Genomic DNA, 19,568 nt, shown 5'->3' with positions numbered 1-19,568 from the left:
CCAATGGATAAACTGGTGTATTCAGATAATGGAATATAATGCAGCCGTATGAAGAAATTAATTTGGAGGAATTGTGGGAACAGGCCATTGGATTAGGGAGGTAAGACAGAGCTCTCACTAAAACAATGGGAAAAGAGCCAAAAGCTACCTTGAAGACAGCTTTGGGGTACGGTAGACCAGGACACTGCTTCACAACTCCCAGGAAAGTGGGCAACAGAAAGACGAAGAAGCCAAACAACACACTGCGTTATTAAACCTCCCAGTGGCTGGGAAGGGCTCCCTCCCCCACCCCTGAAATATTAAGCAAGGATAAAACTTCTGGTGAATTGCATCTGAGAGGAGAGCAGACATCTTCCTCCCTGCCAGCTGCTTTGGGTATATAGAGAATGGGAAGGTGCTGTGAGTCCTCTAGGAGGGTACTGGAAAGACAAAGAAGCCAAAGGAAAACTGTGATACTCGCCCCTGTGGCTGGGCAAGCAGCCAAGGTGGAGCCAAGCTTCCTGGGAGGAAGAGGGGCCTGGAGTGTGGGGAGTGGTTTCTTGACAGTGAGTTTGGCCAGCTGAGTCCACCTTTGAATATTGGAAGGGAAGCCAAATCAACAGGGAGAAGGGAGGGGGATCTCCTCAGGCAGGCTGTCATGCCCAGCCACCCAGGTAAAGAGAGGAATTAGATTAGAGAGGAGGCAGGGACAGACAGGTGCCTCATCAGCAGGACTCTGGCTAAACTGCAAGGAATCAACCCTGCCCAAGGGAAAGGGGACAGACAGCCTTGTGAAAGGCTAACTACCTGAAGGAGACAGGTTAGCTCACTGGAAGCATTCCTGCCTTAAATATATGAGGTCCCTGGTTTGAGACCCCACTGGGTTACCAGGCATCCAGATGAAACTTCATGACAGGGATCCTACAGACATTCCTTTGATATTAGCTTTTCTTGGATCTCTCTCTTTTTACGTTCCTTTTAAATTTTTCCTTATTTTATTAACTAAAACCTGGTTCAAAACTTGCAGAGGGCAGACTACAGGCTGATTAAATGAACACCAGCAGCCTGAAAAGATTCTTAGAGGTTTAAGAGGGAAGGCTGTTTTTCTGTTAATTTTTGTTTCTTGTTCTTTTTCTTTCTTTCTTTTTTAAAATGTGTTGCTGCTGTGTTATTTCTTGTTTGTTGTGTTTCTCCTTTGTTTCCATTTCTTTTTTGTTTACTGATTTTTTTAACCTACACTATTTCTTTTCTCTCCTGCATCTTCCTGTCTTCTATTTTCTGTTGTTCTTTCATTCAAATTCTTTAGTTTGGTCTTCAATTTTTCTTGTTTTTATTTCTCCTTTTCCTGTTTTCTTTTTTTCTCTTTTCTCTATTCTTTTCCTCTCTTCTCATCCCAGCCTTTGACTTCCTTCTACATATTTTTCTTAATTCTGTTACTCATTTCATTGTTTCTATCCTACTTTTTAATTCTTTTTCCTCTGTACTTTTTACTCATGTTAATTACTCATTTTCCTAGATGTCAAAGTGAAACCTTACAACACACACAAACAACAAATTAAAATCCCAGAGTAGAGAGAGAACCTAATCAACTGAATAAACCTATCAAAATAAACAAATGCCTAGATGGCAACAAAAAAATTACAAGCCATCATAAGAAACAGGAAGACATGGCCCAGTGAAATGAACAAACTAAAATTCAGGAGGAAATGCAGAATATGGAACAACAATCAGACATGTCCAAATAAGTATCATGAGCAGCTTAATGAAGGGAAGGAAGAGATTAAGGATATTAAGAGGACACTGGGAAAACATACTGAAGGAATTCTAAATACACATTAAATAGATAACAGATATGATGGTGATGAATGACACAACCCAAGAAATCAAAAATACAATGGAAGCACATCAGATTTGAACAAGCAGAAGAAATGATCAATGATGTGGAACACAGTACATCTGAAATGAAGCAGATAGTAGAACAGATAGATAAAAAAAGAAAAAGAAAAATATCCAGCAGGGATGTAGGAATTTGAATGACAACATGTAATGCTCAAAAATATGTATTATAGGCATCCCAGAGAGAGAAGAGAAAGGAAAGGGGACAGAAGGAGTATTGGAGGAAATGAATGGCTGAAAACTTCCCAAACCTATTGAGGGAGATGGATGTACATGTCCAGGAAGTGCAGCACACCCCAACTAGTATAAATCATAACAGTCCTACTCTAAGACATACACTTGTCAAATTGTCCAATGGTAAAGACAGAAAATACCAAAACAGCAAGAAAAAAGAGATCCATCACACACAAGGGAAGCTCAATAAGATTAAGTGCAAATTCTCATCTGAAACCATGGAGGCAAGAAGGCCGTAGTATGGCATAGTTAACATGCTAAAAGAAAAAAGCTGTCAGCCAAAAATACTTTAAACAGCAAAACTGGCATTCAAAAATGAGGGAGAGTTCAAAATATTCACAGATAAACAGAAATTAAGACATTATGGTCACTAAGAAACCTGCCTTTCAAGAAATACTAAAGGGAGTCCTCAGGTTGAAAGGAAAAAAACAGGAGAGAGAGAGAGTTGGAGGAGAGTGCAAGAGCAATAATTTCTCATTTTAAAAAGAGAAATAAAAACAATATGTAGCATATATAAACTTAAAGAAAATATGGATAATGTAAGTAATTCCTTGACAGTAATAAAATTGAACATTAATGGATTAAATTCACCTATCAAGATACACAGACTGGCAGAATAGATAAGGAAATATGACCTCTCAATATGCTGTCTACCAGAAATGCACCTTAGACCCAGGGATGAAAGGAGGCTGAAAGTGAATGGTTGGAAAACAATTGTACAAGAAAATAATAACCAAAAAAACTGGCAATAGCTTTACAAATATCTGACAATTAGACTTGAAATTCAAAGTATCGTAAGATACAAAGAAGGACACTATATATTAATAAAAGGGACACTCTATCAAGAACAAAGAACAGCCATAAACATTTAGGCATCTAACCAGGGTGCATCAAAATACATGGAAAAACTAAATGGAGATATAGATGTCTTTACAATTATAGTGGGGGATTTTAATACACCATTATCACCATTAGACAGAACATCTTGACAGAGAATCAATAAAGAAACAAAGACTTTGAATTATACACTAGTGGATGTGGACCCAATACACAATTATAGAACATTACACCCAAATACAACAGGATATACATTCTTCTCAAGTACACATGGATCATTCTCTGGGATAGACCACATGCTAGGTCACATAACAACTCTCAATAAATTCAGAAAGATTGAAGTTATACAAAATCATTTCCCTGACCACAATGGAATGAAGGTGGAAATCAGTTAAGGGCAGACAACCAGATTAGGCACAAAGATATATATTTTAAACGACACATTCTTAGACAAGCAGTGGGTCAAGGAGGAAATCACAAAAAAACTAGTAACTACCTTGAAAGAATGAAAATAACAACACAATGTATCAAAACCTATGGTTTTGCAGCAAAAGGTTTACCAAGAGGGAAATTCATAGCCATAAATGCCTATATTAAGAAAGAAGAAACGGTAAGTTGCAAAACAATAGGAAATAGCCCGAGGAGTTCTGAAAACCAGAGAATGGAGTTTGGACTTGATCCAATAAGCATAGATTAAGCTACTAACTAAAGATTTTGGGCTAAAAGGAAAGTCATGAGGAGTAAATGGTCCACACTGAATAGAACTGTTACAGACTGAAGAAGGAAGAAATGGAAAGTGAAAAGATCACTTACTTTTGTTAATGTACAGTGGTGATGGTAACACAACATTGTGAATATAATTAACACCACTGTATTATATATCTAAATGTTGATAGAAGGGGAAATTTGGGGTGGTACATACATTGATAGAATAAAAATTAAAAGTAAACAACCATAAGACTACACAATACAGTGAACCATAAAGGAAACTAGGGTCTATAATTAATAGGACAATTATATTATTCACAATTGCTAAAAGATGGAAAAACTTAAGTATCCATCAACAAATGAATTGATAAGCAAAATTTGATATTTTCATACAGTGGAATATTAATCAGAAGTAAGAAAAAATCAATTGGGGGAGCAAAGACAATGTGGGGGAACATTGAAGATATTAGGTTGAGTAAAAGAACCAGACATAAAAGGGCAAATATTTTATGGCCTCACTAATATGATCTAAATACAATGAGTAGACTTATGGAGTTGGGACTATGAAATGAATTTTGGTGGGAGATGGAATGTGGATGAAAGGGGAAGATGATTCTGGGTATGTATAGAATGCTTAATCAGGTAAAATGTAAATATATGGTAATGCTTGAACTTGATGGCAACACATTATAATGAATGTAACAAACACTGATGATTTATGAATGAGAATGTGGCCAAAAATAGTGTCTAGGAAAATTAACGTTAGTTGGAGGACAGCTGGAAGATAATATTGGGAATGTAGAACAATGATTTTGACAGGAGACTGTGGTTAATAAGATAGAGGAATGGACTTCTACTACATGTTAAGAATGTGCTGATACAATGGAAAAACAAATTATTTGGAACTATAATTAAGAACACCATTGTAATGATTTTCTAGCAAAAGCAAGGTTGATACTACATTAATGCTCAGGGTGAAAAAAAGACAGGAGTTTGGTTTTGTGAAATCTGAATAGGATTAAGCAATTTTTCTCTTCCTTATTTTTTCATTAATATTGCATAATTATGTTATTTAACTAATCTCTGTATCTTTATGAATACTACAGGAACAACTGAGTTAGAATTTGCAATTAGATGAGATAAAGATGAGAAAGAACTTTTTAGGAGGAATGTATCCATAACTTGTTGACCTGCATTTTTGTTATTTTTTCTGATTTGAAATAAGGTTATAAAAAATAGTACAATGATAATATTTACTCATTGATTGTAACAAAGGTACCACACTAATGTAAAATGTTTAAAATGGGGGCTGGAAATAGGAACATTTTATGCATCTTTCTGGAAATCTACAACCTCTCAAAAAAATCTTGAAGGCAAAAAATAAAGGCGTCTTAATATATGAGGCAATGAAGTGATACTAAGAATTTTAAAAAGGACAGAATTTGCAGAACACAAGCAAATGCTTACATTTTTCAAGGCGGGGATGAGGTGAAGGATGACATATGAGTTTTCAATCCTAGAAGAGACTTCAAGATCAGTTCCAAAAGGGCAGTTGGTTTCACAGAAAGATAAGAAATTACATTTTAGACACAGTACATCAGACCTGAAGACGGGACACTCATGTAAAAGCTACCAAAGAAAAAAGGTGGATGCTGGATTCAAACAAATTGATGAAAAACTAATGCTTCATTTGCAAATTTGTGGGTAATTGTATAAAAAGCACAAGTAAATGTGGGTAAATAAGAAATCTGCAAAGGGAAAAAGAGTGGAGGGGATAAAAAGCAAAAATAAAAAGGCTTAACTGCTAATATGAAACTGAGAATATGAACGAAGTGTAAAGGAGGGAGAAATAAGGTCCCAAGAGGATCTGAACAATGGGGCTGCAGAAATGAAGAAAAAGCAACGATTCAGGAAGAATCTATATCATAGTGATGGAAGTGGCTTTTTATGACTTTGAAAGTCTGTGATTTTCTAACCACTTTGAGAAACAATGTGATACAGTAAGAAGAAACACTGGATTTTGAATCACTGTTTTGACTCTTAGTCCATTAGAACTATGGAATATTTTCACCAAAAAAAAAATTATGTAGGTAGATATAGAAAAATGGATGACCACAACTTACAAGTGCATGTAGAAAGATTTACTGGATCATATCAAGGCTCAATATTGTAGCCAAGGGATACTTATTTCTTCTACCACTATTTTTCCAATAGAAAAATTCCAAGTCCTCTAAATTCATTCTGAGCATCCAAAACAAAAAACAAAAAAAACCCCAAAAAAAACACAAAAATACATTACTTAGAAAGAATGAGAGAAGTGTGGCCCTTCAACTATAACAAAAGAAGGGTGTCATAATAAAATATTACTAATTCAGAATTAAAAGCATTTCTTTGAAGGTATAAAACTATAATTAACATTATACTTTTAAATATATGTCCCAGAGACTTAACTCTTTGGTCTGTTCATGTGCTGGTTGAGCCCTGAGTTTCAGCAGAGTTGAAACAACTACTCACCAGTTCACTGGACTCACCCAGTACAACTAATGAGGAGGTGATGATGGACGACACCCATCCCAAGGAATAGAGAGTGTGTGCAGCTGCAAGCAAGATGCTTCTATCCATCTGCCCCACAGGATCTAATCCCCTCTCAATTAGAAACAAGAGTGGGCATCACCATTCCCAAATCCTCAACATTGGGAGTGAACAGTGGACTAAAGTAGACTTAGTAGTATACAATTAAAGACTTATTGCTATTTTATTCTAGCAATGGAATTTCTTTTATCATTGTAAAGGCAGTGGCCACCAGAGATTCTGAGTGGGAGGGAAAGAGAAGAATAGTTTCAACATGGGTGCATTTTCAGGTCATTGGAATTGTCCTGCATAACACTGCAATGACAATACAGCCCTCTACACATTTTGTCATAACCTATAAAGTTGTGGGGAGCAGAGTGTAAACTATAGTCGATACTTAGTAGCAATGCTTCAATATGTGTTCAACAATTGGAACCAATGTACCACATTAATGAAAGATTTTCTTAATGGAGGAAAGTGGGGGAGAGTTTCAGACTCTTGTTGCAGCCAATGATGGCTCAAAATGGTGAGATATACAATGATATCACCTCCAGACTGGCACAGTTTCATGGTGCTGAAGGGCACTATGCACCAGGCTGGTGGAATACTGGAGCCTACCTTCCTAGCTTTTCTCTAGGGTCAATGGTGCTGCAACATGCTGGCTGTATGAAGGGCATACCAAGTGGAGCAGGGATTACCAGAGACATGTAAATAGAACTTAAACACAATTGGCACTATAGCCTCCTCCCATGGAGAGATAACATGTATAGTATTGTAAATCTGGAGCTTAGATCTATTAATTGCCACTCAAAAAGAAACTTATGCATTAGTTGGTGCATTAATTAGTATTAAGTACAGTACCTATATGCCTAACAATTATGAGACATTTCTGTTCTAGATCATATGCAGAGGGATATGGAACATGTCAAAAGGTCCTGGTAGGGAAACGGACTTTGGCCCAGTGGTTAGGGCGTCTGTCTACCATATGGGAGGCCCGCGGTTCAAGCCCCGGGCCTCCTTGACCCGTGTGGAGCTGGCCCATGCGCAGTGCTGATGCGTGCAAGGAGTGCCGCGCCACGCAGGGTGTCCCCCGCGTAGGGGAGCCCCACGCGCAAGGAGTGCACCCATAAGGAGAGCCACCCAGCGCGAAGGAGGGAGCAGCCTGCCGAGGAATGGCGCCGCCCACACTTCCCGTGCCGCTGACGACAACAGAAGCGGACAAAGAAACAAGAAACAAGACGCAACAAAAAGACACAGAAAACAGACAACCGGGGGAGGGGAGGGGAGTTAAATAAATTAAAAAATAAAAATCTTAAAAAAAAAAAAAAAAAAAAGGTCCTGGTAAGCTTCATTTTCTAAGTAGTTAATGAAAGGCATGCTTAACCCAGGTCTCTTCCTAGCCCTTATTCCAAAACCTGTCCCACTCATATCCTGGGGCTGACTGGCAAACCCACATGCCCTCCTACCAGGGCTAAGCATTTTCCCACCAGGAAGGAAATGGCAAAGAGGCAGCTACCACAGTGCGGACTCCACAAGGTATGGGTCAAAAGGCTATCTGGGAGCTCCTTTAGAGACATTGCGCCCACACTAACAAAACTGCTTCAGCTTTAATTAAAGCAATTTCATGTTCCATCTATTCTTCCCTACTCCTCCTCTCATGACCTTTGGTAACTACTTTTTTATATTGATTTTACAAGTTCTTCAGTTACACATGCTAATAACTACAATAGCAATACATCTAGAGTGGTCCATGGTTGCACTCCCCACTTACGTTTGTTTATCCCTCAGTCTTGAGGTATTGGGGATGACATCCACTCTGCTTAAGGATGAGAGGAGACTTAGATCTTATTTGGCAGAGAGAAGGAATTGTCTTGCTTGAAGTTGTATATATTCTTTGGGTTTTTTTGGATGGGGGTTGTCCATCCAAAATTTGAGATACCAAATTTTTTAAAAATATTTATTTATTTAATCCCCCCCCCCCCGTTGTCTGTTCTCTGTGTCTATTTGCTGCATCTTGTTTCTTTGTCAGCTTCTGTTGTTGTCAGTGGCACAGGAAGTGTGGGCAGTGCCATTCCTGGGCAGGTTGCATTTTCTTTCACACTGGGCAGCTCTCCTTACAGGGCACACTCCTTGTGCGTCGGGCTCCCCTACGCGGGGGACACCTCTGCGTGGCGCGGCACTCCTTGCATGCATCAGCACTGCACATGCGCCAGCTCCACATGGGTCAAGGAGGCCCAGGGTTTGAACTGCGGACCTCCCATGTGGTAGACAGACACCCTAACCACTGGGCCAAGTCTGTTTCCTGAGATCCAAATTTGATAACTGTCATCTGTGTAGAAGTTCCATCACCCAAGTTAAAACTTTTTAAAGTTTCTTAGTGGCAGGACAAAACAACACCTGTATCTGGTTTTATCCATTTCTAATCCTGGAAAGAATTCCTGAACTCTCAGCAGCCCGTCCCTACTGAGAAGGCTGCACACTGACAGGTGCTCACTCTGCTCTCCAGCCCTAGCTGCATACTCTGCTGCCTGTTCTGCAGCAGACTGTCTGGTGACACTTGCCTCATGGATACACATGAAGCCAGAGAAGGAGGGAAGCCCCCCTCCTGTCTGCCTTTATAACCCAATTTCTCCTATTAGAAGTGGAGGTGTCTTCAAGGATACTGCAAGAGATGGACTATAGATTCCATGTGATGTCACTACATCCCACACCATTTAAGAGCTAACCGGATTCCTTCTTTCCCAATATCCTTTTGATGTATGGAGAGAAACCACTAGCTTTATCTTCCTATCTCCTATTGCCCCACTCAGCTCTAGTTACATTTCACACACTTATATAATTATATATAATATTTTACAAGCAAAAACAAAATGTCTGGCTTTCCTACAGGTTGAGAGTTGCTCACAGTAATGCAATAAATTTAGGACCAGGTCCTAAATACTACCCCAGCATTCCAAACTTACAATCATGTCTTCCTTTTTGTTTAAATTTCTCTCCAGTGCTTCTCAAAACAAGCGAGAGGCTTGCTTTTGAATGAGGTAAGTGCTTGCAGAGCTCAGATGAAAATATACCAAAATGAATGCTCTTGAATAATCAGAAATGCAAAGAATCATAAATAGAAATTGAAATATTCAACTGATATTGTATAAAGAGTTACAAACATAAACAACTGATCTATATATCATTCACTGGAAGGAATTTATATATTTTTAAATATTTTATGACCTATGTATGTGGATTTGGGTTCCTTGACACTACATGTCTAACATGAGTAAAAACTAAAATATAAAAAATTAAATGCACATCACTCCTCTAATGATACCAAATGAACCAGGCACATTTGAGATATACACATAAAGAATTACATAGAAAAATCCAATATTAATTGGGTAAAAATAAAAAGATACATGCAGAACTTTAAGAGACTCATATCTAGCCATTTTTTCCAACTAAGTATTTAAAACATTTACTAGAAAATAAGGGGAAACGGACTTGGCCCAGTGGTTAGGGCATCCGTCTACCACATGGGAGGTCCGTGGTTCAAACCCCAGGCCTCCTTGACCTGTGTGGAGCTGGCCCATGCACAGTGCTGATGCGCGCAGAGTGCCCTGCCACGCAGGAGTGTCCCCTGCGTAGGGGAGCCCCACGCGCAAGGAGTGCGCCCCGTAAGAAGAACCGCCCAGCGTGAAAGGAAGTGCAGCCTGCCCAGGAATGGTGCCACCCACACTTCCCTTGCTGCTGATGACAACAGAAGCGGACAAAGAAACAAGATGCAGCAAATAGACACAGAGAACAGACACCTGGGGGCGGGGGGAATTAAATAAAATAAATAAATCTTAAAAAAAAAGAAAAGAAGTTATTTCTTAGTAAACTGTTGTGTTAGTTTGATATAAAAATACATATTTATAATAGCCGTGAGTATTATATACTAAAAGGTACTTGGTGTCCAAGGAAATTTCCTTATTAAAACTTATTAAAGGCAAAAGATTTATCCCTTTTTTTCCTATGAAACTCTGGTCAATGTTCCAAGACTACAGGCTAGATTTGTACAAAGTCATTTCAAAATGATACCAAGCAGTGATTTAAATTGCTTGAGGCATTTTCTTTGGTCACACTCCTGACTCACACCTTCCTCCAAAGCCAGAGATATATTTATATATGAGTAAAAACTATAACATGGAAAATCATCATACAAATAGCTTATAGATACTTGAAAGTGTCAACTGTGACCAAAAATAATTGGACTATTTGTAGTATGCAAAATAAATTCAGTAAAAGATAAATCCACTTAAAAGTATTCACAATTTTTACAAGTTTAGAAGTCAGATCACATATTACTAGATCTACCATTCTATTTTATTGTGGAAAAAATAGTTATGGTAGGACCATGAAGACTTAAATCTAAGAAGAATCACAGAACTAAGAACAAAAGTCACTGTGGCAGATAAGATCAAAAACATTTCAAAAGTTTCATCCTTAGATATGAAAACTAAACACAGAAATGCCAAAAATAATTCTTTAAAAAATAAGATTTAACATAAATTAGTATATTATAGCTTTAAAATAGTTTGCTTAAATAAAAAATATTGATTGGGATAGCATTGATTAGAATGTTTCTTGAATAGCTATCTCTGGGATCCTGCTAAGGTGTGTGTAAGTGTAACCCCTCTGGTTTAAGATAGATTTAGGGGATTTGAATCTCTGGACCGACAATGTGATAACCAGGTCCTGAGCCTCAACAGACTCCAGCACCTACAATCTGATTTATTGGACTTACCACACTCAGCTAAGATGGAGTTGAAGAAGGACAATCACCACACCATGGAGCCTAGAGTGATTACAACCGAAAATGGGAGGATTGCATCCAGCATCCATGTGGAATCTGAGCCTCCTCTTGACATAGAGGTGCAATGGACACTACCAATCCAATGTCCACAAAGAAGAGGGGGCATTGGATTGGGAAAAGTGGACATGGTGGATGATGGGTGTGGGGAAAGGCAGGAAGAGATGAGAGGTGGAGGCGTCTTTGGGTCATGAAGCTGCCCTGGATGGTGCCTCAGAGGTAATCACCGGACATTGTAAATCCTCACAGGGCCCACTGGATGGAATGGAGGAGAGTATGGGCCATGATGTGGACCATTGACCATGAGGTGCAGAGGTGCCCAAAGATGTACTTACCAAATCCGATGGATATGTCATGATGATGGGAACGAGTGTTGTTGGGGGGGGAGAGGGAGGGTGGGGGGGTGGGGATGAATGGGACCTCACATATATATTTTTAATGTAATATTATTACAAAGTCAATTAAAAAAAAAGTGTAACCCCTCTGATGACCTCCCAACTCATTTTGAAGTCTCTTAGCCATATAAACTCATTTGTCTTTACCATTTCCCCCTTTCATTCAAGGTCTTTTTCTACTTGCATCACCAGCTGCTGCTTGGGAGTAATCCCTCAGTGCAAGGAAGGCTCATCCCCGGGAGTCACGTCCCACACTGAGGGGAAGGTAACACATTTACATGCTGTGTTTGGCTTAGGGAGAGGCCACATCTGAGCAACATGGAGGCTCTCAGGAGGTAATTCTTACCCACCCTGCAGCTCTAGCCTTAGTTGGAATTTCAAGTGCAGAGGCTCATAAGCATAGTCATCAGTACCAAGGGCCCATCATTGGACCATCCTTCTTCACTGGTCTTTGCCCATGCATGAGGGCAACTGTTGCTGTTCCACTGGGGAATGTGACAGAGCTCCCCTAGCTAGGAACTCCATACTCCCTCAGTTGTTTGGAGAGTTACCTACTATGACAATACCCAATGAATATCCAAACATTTTTATATACCCTATATACATGCCCTGGAGAACTCCCTCCAACTATCAGTGACACTCCACACCACTGTTCCTCCCCTATAATAGTTGAACCTCACTGTGATTCAAAACTTCTTCAAAAATGAAGCCTAATACATTGCCAAATTTGATTAGTAAGAAAATGAAATAGTAGTAATAGGTTTCAAGATTACAAGCAAAATTAATACTAATTGAGAAAAACTGAGATAAAGTAAAAAATAAACAGGTACTAAAAACTGAAAAAATCATAAAACTTTGGTTTTGATGTTTTGCCTTTCATCACTGTAATAGGTGTTGCCCTGTATGTACAGTGGCAAGGTAATCTCTTCCATTCCTTCCTTGGTGCCTACACCTTTTTTTTAATTTTTAATTTTGTCTTCAAAAAATTTAGATCACAGTAAAGTCACATATACAATATAGGGGACTCCCATATATTCAACATCAAACACTTTCCCCCTCTTCCCCAGCAAGATCTTTTCATATCCTCTTAAGTATGGGTCTTCATACTCCTTTTCTCCACTGTACCTGTCCTTCTCTAGTTTGTTTCTCAATCTGATCATTGATTATTGCTCCTTATTTAAACTCTTATTTTGGAAGGGAACAACTCCATCTTGTCCAGGTACTGCATTTAAATGTATATATATTTTCAGAATCAATTATCTTTAAAGGTGTTTTTAATTACATGTCTTCAAATGAATTTTATTTCTGAACTTAAACTTATATTTATGAGTATTTTATTCTTACAATTAAATTTTAGCTTCTCATTATATTTTAGTACTGCCTTTTCAATGATTCTTATCATTCACATGAGGCACTTGATTTCAGTTTTCTTTTTATTTAGTCTTTTAATTTGGTTTTAGTGGTGGCAGTTCTTTTTAGATTTTTTAAAACTTTATTCTATTGCTATAGAGTCCAAATCATATAGGTTCAGAGCCATTTTAATAGGACCTACAATTTTACCAACAATTGGTTTTCCTATTATCAGGCATATAAAAGATCTGCCAAAGTAATTTATGTATATCACATGGTCCAAAAACTCATCAGTAACTTTTGTGCACACTATATTTAAACACTTTATTTTAGAAATAACCTCTAGCAAGAAAGAATACATATAATTTTGTTTACTGATATTTTAAATTTTTCCATCTACACATAATAATCCTGCCAGCCACAAGACACCTTGATTCTTACTGAGCATCTTGAAAACATTGACATTACTAGGAATTGTGTGGATTGAAAGCATGAAAATGTTGGTCTCCTACTAATGGGGTAACATTCTGGGATTTCAGAATTGCACATTCAGGCTTCCTGTACCCTGGGGACATTCTGCTGCTAAATGGACTGTCATTTGTGGAAGTCACTAAACCCTATTCACAGCTCCATCTGTAACATCTATTGTGGGATCTCTCTTCTTTCTTTCTTTCTTTTTCAGTCAGGCCAGGAAAAAGATTTTATTTAGTAATGGGAGAAAGAAGAGAACTTGCTGAGAATGGACAGGATGGAAATAAGCACTAATATTGGTGTTGGCTCCTCTAGGCAGAGAAAGTGAGTTCTGGCTTGTGTGGTCACCTTCAAAGCTATTAATTATTCCTCCCCTTACAAACGCTAATGGATGGGGCCCAAGCTGCTATTGGGTTATCCCACCAATAGTGGGGGCCAAAGTTGAGTAGTCTTTGGAATATGCAGTGCCTCCCCTCAGCCCAGGAGAGAGTCTCAACTGGAACCTGAAAGTCAAGGTCAAGGACTCAGTAGGGTCTCATGGCCACATAGTCTGTTGGCCATGTTGTGGCTCATCTCATTTCCCTGTACTAAACTGTCTGAACTCGCCCTCAAAGAGTTCATGCCATTATTCTTAAAGGGGTGCTGAGGGGTCAAGGTCATTCTTCTGTAGTTGCTTCCTGCTGTTTAGGGCAGTAGTCCCTGCCTGACAGGGCATGACCTCTCTCACTATTCTATTGTGTTTGAGGGAAGATGGGTCCACATCCTGGTTGGAACTGGATGAAATCCCCACATGATTAATAAGCCATTGATTCATTAGAAATAAACAATTCAAATTTTGAAAATCCATGGTCCCAATAAAGAGATAAAGAGGATGGTGGCAAACAGACCCAAAAAGTGGTGTAGTCATGACCTACTAGACAACAAGAGTGAGAAAGGCCAGGTACCTTCAGAGGCTGCTCCCTCCCAAAGTTGATGGAAACAGCATTCTTCCTTGAATTCTTTTATGCTGCTGGTTAACTCCAGGGAGAGACTGTAGTAGACCTGCTAGGTTTCAGTATGAACTTCAATCTTAGTTCCTACATCAGTGGTTATGCTTAGGACAGCTAGGAGAGGTGTGCCCTAGACATAAACTCAGAGACAGTATAGGCAACAAGATAAGCACATGGCAAAGAAAATAAAGATAGTACTTAAGAGAGGCATTCCTTTATCTTACAGCTACATTCCCGGAATTAGTCATTTAAATGCTTCAGTTTAGATGTTTTTTCAAACTCCATATAATTTACCCTAACCACATGGAATGGATATTTCACATTAAAACAAAGCTTATTAAATTACAATTAGGGAGGTATATGTAGCTCAAGACCGGGCTCCCATCTACCATATAGGAGGCCCCAGCTTCAATTCCCAGGGCCTCCTGGTAAAGGCAAACTGGCCTGAGCACCATAGAGAGCTGAAAGTCCACTGACATGGAGAGCTGATAGGCCACATGGCAGAGAACTGACAGCCCATGCTACACACAGCTGGTGCAGCAAGGTGACACAACAAAGTGAGACATAGAGGAGAGACTGAGAGATGCAGCAGACTGGAGAGATGAGTCAGTGTGTGAAACTGAATGCCTCTCTCCCACATCAGAGGTCCCGGGATGGGTTCCCAGAGCCAAAGACATGGGGGTGGCAGACTTGGCCCAGTGGTTAGGGCATCCATCTACCATATGGGAGGTCCACGGTTCAAACCCCGGGCCTCCTTGACCCATGTGGAGCTGGCCCATGCACAGTGCTGATGCGTGCAAGGAGTGCCATGCCACACAGGGGTGTCCTCTGTGTAGGGGAGCCCCAGGCGCAAGGAGTGTGCCCCGTAAGGAGAGCCACCCAGTGTGAAAGAAAGTGCAGCCTGCCCAAGAATGGCACCACACACATGGAGAGCTGACACAGCAAGATGATGCAACAAAAAGAAACAAAGATTCCCATGCTGCTGACAACAGAAGTAGACAAAGATGATGACACAGTGAATGGACAGAGAGCAGACAACCAGTGGGCGTGGGTGAGCAGGGGAGAGAAGAGAAATAAATAAATAAATAAATCTTAAAAAAAAGAAAGAAAGAAAAGACACGGGAAGCAGATGCAAGTGCAAAAACCAAAAAGTGGGGGAAATAAATAAATCTTTTTTAAAAATTACAATTAGCAACCAATGAAGTTTACTTTATTCATTGAAGAGAGGGCAGATCTACATTTTCTCCTTTTAACTTAATTCCATTAAACATGAATTTAAAATATCATTGTCTTAAGGACTTAATATAATATTAATTTATTTAATTGGCATTCTATAAATGTAGGGAGATTACACCTAAGTTAAATAAAATTGAAATCATTATACTTTATTCTAGGAATGTCCTTTTTCCTTCCTTTACACAAGGTTTAAAACTTCTCTTCTTTAATAAAAGTCTAAAACTGTGAATAATTTTAAAAGCATACTGAATGCTAGGTTCTGGAATATATTACAATTCTTTAATTTGTTTTAATTATAATTTAGAAAAGATCTTCCATAGCTTTCAAGGACTTTTCATTTCCTTCCTGAAATTAATTAATAGGATTATTTATTTATTTTGTCCTTATTTTTTTGTTACATTAAAAAATGAGGTTCCCATATACCCCCCACCCCATCACCCAACTCCTCTCCCTATAACAACAACCTCCTCTTTCATCATGAGATATTCATTGCATTTGGTGAATACATCTCTGAGCACCACTGCTCCTCATGGTCAGTGGTCCACATCATAGCCACTCTCCCACAGTCCACCCAGTGGGCCATGGGAGGACATACAATATCCAGTAACTCTCCCTGCAGCACCACCCAGGACAACTCCAAGTCCTGAAAATGCCCCACATCACATCTCTTCCTCCCACTCCCTACCCCAAGCCACCACTATGGCCACTTTCTCCACACCAATGCCACATTTTCATCAATTACTAATCACAATATTTCATGAACAGACTATCAGTAAGTCCACTTGAATCCATACTCTATTCCTCCATCCTGTGGACCTTAGAATGGTTCTGTATACTCCACATCTATATCATGAGGGGGCTTACATTCCACATGGATGCTGGATGCAATGCTCAAGCTTTCAGTTGTAGACACTCTTGGCTCCATGGTGTGGTGCTTGACCTTCTTCACTTCCATGTTAGATGAGTGGGATAAGTCCAGTAAACCAGAGTAGAAGTTGCAAGGCTGTTAAGCTCAGGGCCTGGCATTCACATGGTCAGTCCAGAGATTCAGGTCCCCTGGGTATACATTAACCCCCAGCACCAAACTCAGCTGGGGTAAAAGTAACAGGGGACAACCAGGACTACGCTGCTGATGGCAGGCGGCTCTGGTCCTCGGTGCCCTGAGAGGGCTCTACTTGGGAATCCGTGCTCTTGCACGGTGTGGGAGGGGGGAGTCAGTTGGAGGGGGGCCTCCCTACACATGCCTCTTCTTCTGTCACTTTGGCTGCGGCTGAGCCTGGCACTGAGTGCGTGCATGATCAGGAGACAGGCTTCTGCATGTCTCTGGACAGGCCCCGTGCCAGCTGGGACCTGAGCCCCAGGGCAGGTGCACCACCTGCACTCAGGTTCATTGGACCAGCCCAGGGCAACTGAGAGGGAGGAGAATATGGTCCTCACCGAGGAGGGAGGAAAAAGTGCCGACACCTGCCAGCGGGAGAGCGGCAATCAACAGCCCTGTGGGATCTAAGCCCCCTCTCGCTCCATCCGCTGCCTCCGCCTGACCCCCTCCTTTCGGGGCGCCCGGACGGCGCCCGGGGTGGGGATGGGGGAGGGGCAGGGGCGAGCGCTAGGCCTCCCGCGCCGCCTCAGACCGCTCTCTGACACCCGCAAAGCCCGGAGCAAAGCGCAGGCGCCCGGCCCGGGGGCCGCCCACGCCCAGCGCCGCCCTGGCGCGCAGGCGCCACTCACCCCGCCCCCGGCAGACTCGCCCTGACCCCGCCCCTCCTGGTTGCTCTGGAGACGGTGGCCACTGGCGGGAGGTGCCCAAGCCCGGGAGTGGGAAGACGGTTGTGATCGATTGGGGGGGAGGGGAGGCGTTTTCCGCACTCGGGAGTTGTCCCCAGTGGCAGTGCCGGGACAGATGCGGCCAATAGGCATCCGGCCAAAACCCACCCGATGCACTTCGGGGAGCGCGTCCACTGCCAGGAAAACCTCCAGCGCTGGGGCAAGCGGGGTTCCAAAATGTATACACCGAATGCCAGCAGGAGGCCACGGGGACGCGACGGAAGGGGTCGCCGACGTGGGTGGAGCCTGCCGGGTGGGCACTGGGCTAGGAGAGAAGCTCTGCTATGCCGTCCTGGACAGTTGTTCCCTCCTGTCTGTCTGGTGAAAAGCCAAGAGACAGAAGAAGCTCCGGGAACAAGAGAGCGGCTCGGGTGCCCAAAGTCAGAGCCAAAACTTCCACCGCTAGGGGCCACTGTTGGCTAGGAATAGTTCCTTCCTGACACTTGCTGGGGGCCAGAGGGCTGAGTTCTAAGGCAGGGGGAGGGGCAGGGCCCCTTGCCGAAGGGGCTGTGGGGGAAGGGACCCGTGGGCCAGCTCTGGGGCTGCTGGGAGAGCCCCCTCTCCATGCCATAGCTCACCTGGCCCAGGCCAAGGGTCTGGGTTGGGCCAGGCTGCCAGACCCGTCTGAAGAGGGGGTTTCCTCACCAACCAAAGTCCCCGAGGCCTCCTCAAGCGGGGGCCTAGCTAGGGCCGGCCGGCGTTGCCCTGCAGGTCTCTCCCACGGCAATGGTCACAGACATGCTGTCTCCCATCGGCGTCACCTCCACCTTATGTCAGGGGAACCCCGGCCTTTCCCACCGGTGGCCTGCGGGCTTCAGCCTGGGCTCCCGGCCAGGCCTGCAGAGGCCTGTCTCCCGGAGAGGGCAGGCCCAGGGTCTTCCCTCTCCCTTGTCAGTGACCTCTCTTTCTCTGCGTTTCTTTTCTGGGACGAGAGGGGCCCCAGAGCACCCCGACGACTCTGAGCAAGGAGCCTGCCCTTTCTCCTCTCGCCCTCCTTTTTGGGACCGTACCAACCGACGAGCGTGTCTCTCGGCTCTGGGGCCGCGGGACGCAAAACGAAACTGCTTACCTATCGGGTGGTGAGACACTGGCGTGGAAATCATTTCTGCTCACTTGAGGCAGGCACTGCGGTCAAGTGGGCTTACAGGTCCAGGTGTTCCATGGACCGGCTATATTCTAAGCGGCCATCGTGACCGTCCAAAGCGGACGTATGGGTTGTCTGGGCAGTGACTCGAGTCGTACCCATCCGTTTCTGGGGGAAAAAAAGGGAGAACCCATCATCTTCAGCACATTTCCCTCTGCCACAGCACGCCACGCAACCAGGTGATTTTCCTATTGATTGCCGTTCCAAGCTACCATAGCGGGCAAGGCCGCAGGGATACTGTCCAGATTTCCAAACCAAAGCAGATAGGCCTTCTCGCCGAGGTGCAGCTGCCTGGTCGATCAAGCCCCAGGCCCTTGTGCTCCTGAGGGCTGCGGGGACACCCAGGACTACGCTGCTGATGGCAGGTGGCTCCGGGCCTCAGTGGCCTGCCAGTGGGCTCTACCTGGGAATCCGTGCTCTTGCACGGGGTCCGGGGTGGGGGTGGGGGAGTCGGTTGCAGGGGGGCCTCCCTACACATGCCTCTTCTTCTGTCACTTTGGCTGCGGCTGAGCCTGGCACTGGGTGCGTGCACGCTCAGGAGACAGGCTTCTGCAGGTCTCTGGACAGGCCCCGTGCCAGCTGGGACCTGAGCCCCAGCACAGGTGTACCACCTGCGCTCAGGATCGTTGGACCGGCCCAGGTCAGCTGAGAGGGAGGAGAACGTGGTCGTCACCGCGGAGGGAAGCAAAAGTGCCGACACCTGCCAGCGGGAGAGCCGCATCCAACAGCCCTGTGGGATCTAAGCCCCCTCTCGCTCCATCCGCTGCCTCCGCCTGACCCCCCCCTTTCGGGGCGCCCGGACGGCGCCCGGGGTGGGGGTGGGGGAGGGGCAGGGGCAAGCGCTAGGCCGCCCGCGCCGCCGCAGACCGCTCTCTGACGCCCGCAAAGCCGGGAGCAAAGCGCAGGCGCCCCGGCCCGCTGGGCCGCCCACGCCCAGCGCCGCCCTGGCGCGCAGGCGCCACTCACCCCGCCCCCCGGCAGACTCGCCCCGACCCCGCCCCTCCTGGTTGCTCTGGAGAAGGTGGCCACTGGCGGGAGGTGCCCAAGCCCGGGAGTGGGAAGACGGTTGTGATCGATTGGGGGGGAGGGGA

The 19,568-nt window shown here is 43.3% G+C and overlaps 1 protein-coding gene across 3 annotated transcripts in view; it reads right to left on the bottom strand.

The window, feature by feature from the left end:
- LOC131277072 (leucine-rich repeat and calponin homology domain-containing protein 1-like) overlaps positions 1–17,200 on the bottom strand; it is a 112,420-nt gene extending 95,220 nt beyond the window's left edge. For all 3 annotated transcript variants that reach the window (XR_011647827.1, XR_011647826.1, XM_058290810.2), the window contains exon 1: positions 16,374–17,200. The gene's annotated coding sequence lies outside the window, so the exon portion shown is untranslated. The remainder of the gene's footprint in view (positions 1–16,373) is intronic.
- Positions 17,201–19,568: the final 2,368 nt, after the last annotated feature.

This window comes from Dasypus novemcinctus, chromosome 31 (assembly GCF_030445035.2).
Source record: "Dasypus novemcinctus isolate mDasNov1 chromosome 31, mDasNov1.1.hap2, whole genome shotgun sequence".
Classification (NCBI taxonomy): Eukaryota; Metazoa; Chordata; class Mammalia; order Cingulata; family Dasypodidae; genus Dasypus; species Dasypus novemcinctus.
The sequence above is the reverse complement of the archived record's forward strand: the minus strand, read 5'-3'. Positions and strand labels throughout refer to the sequence as shown.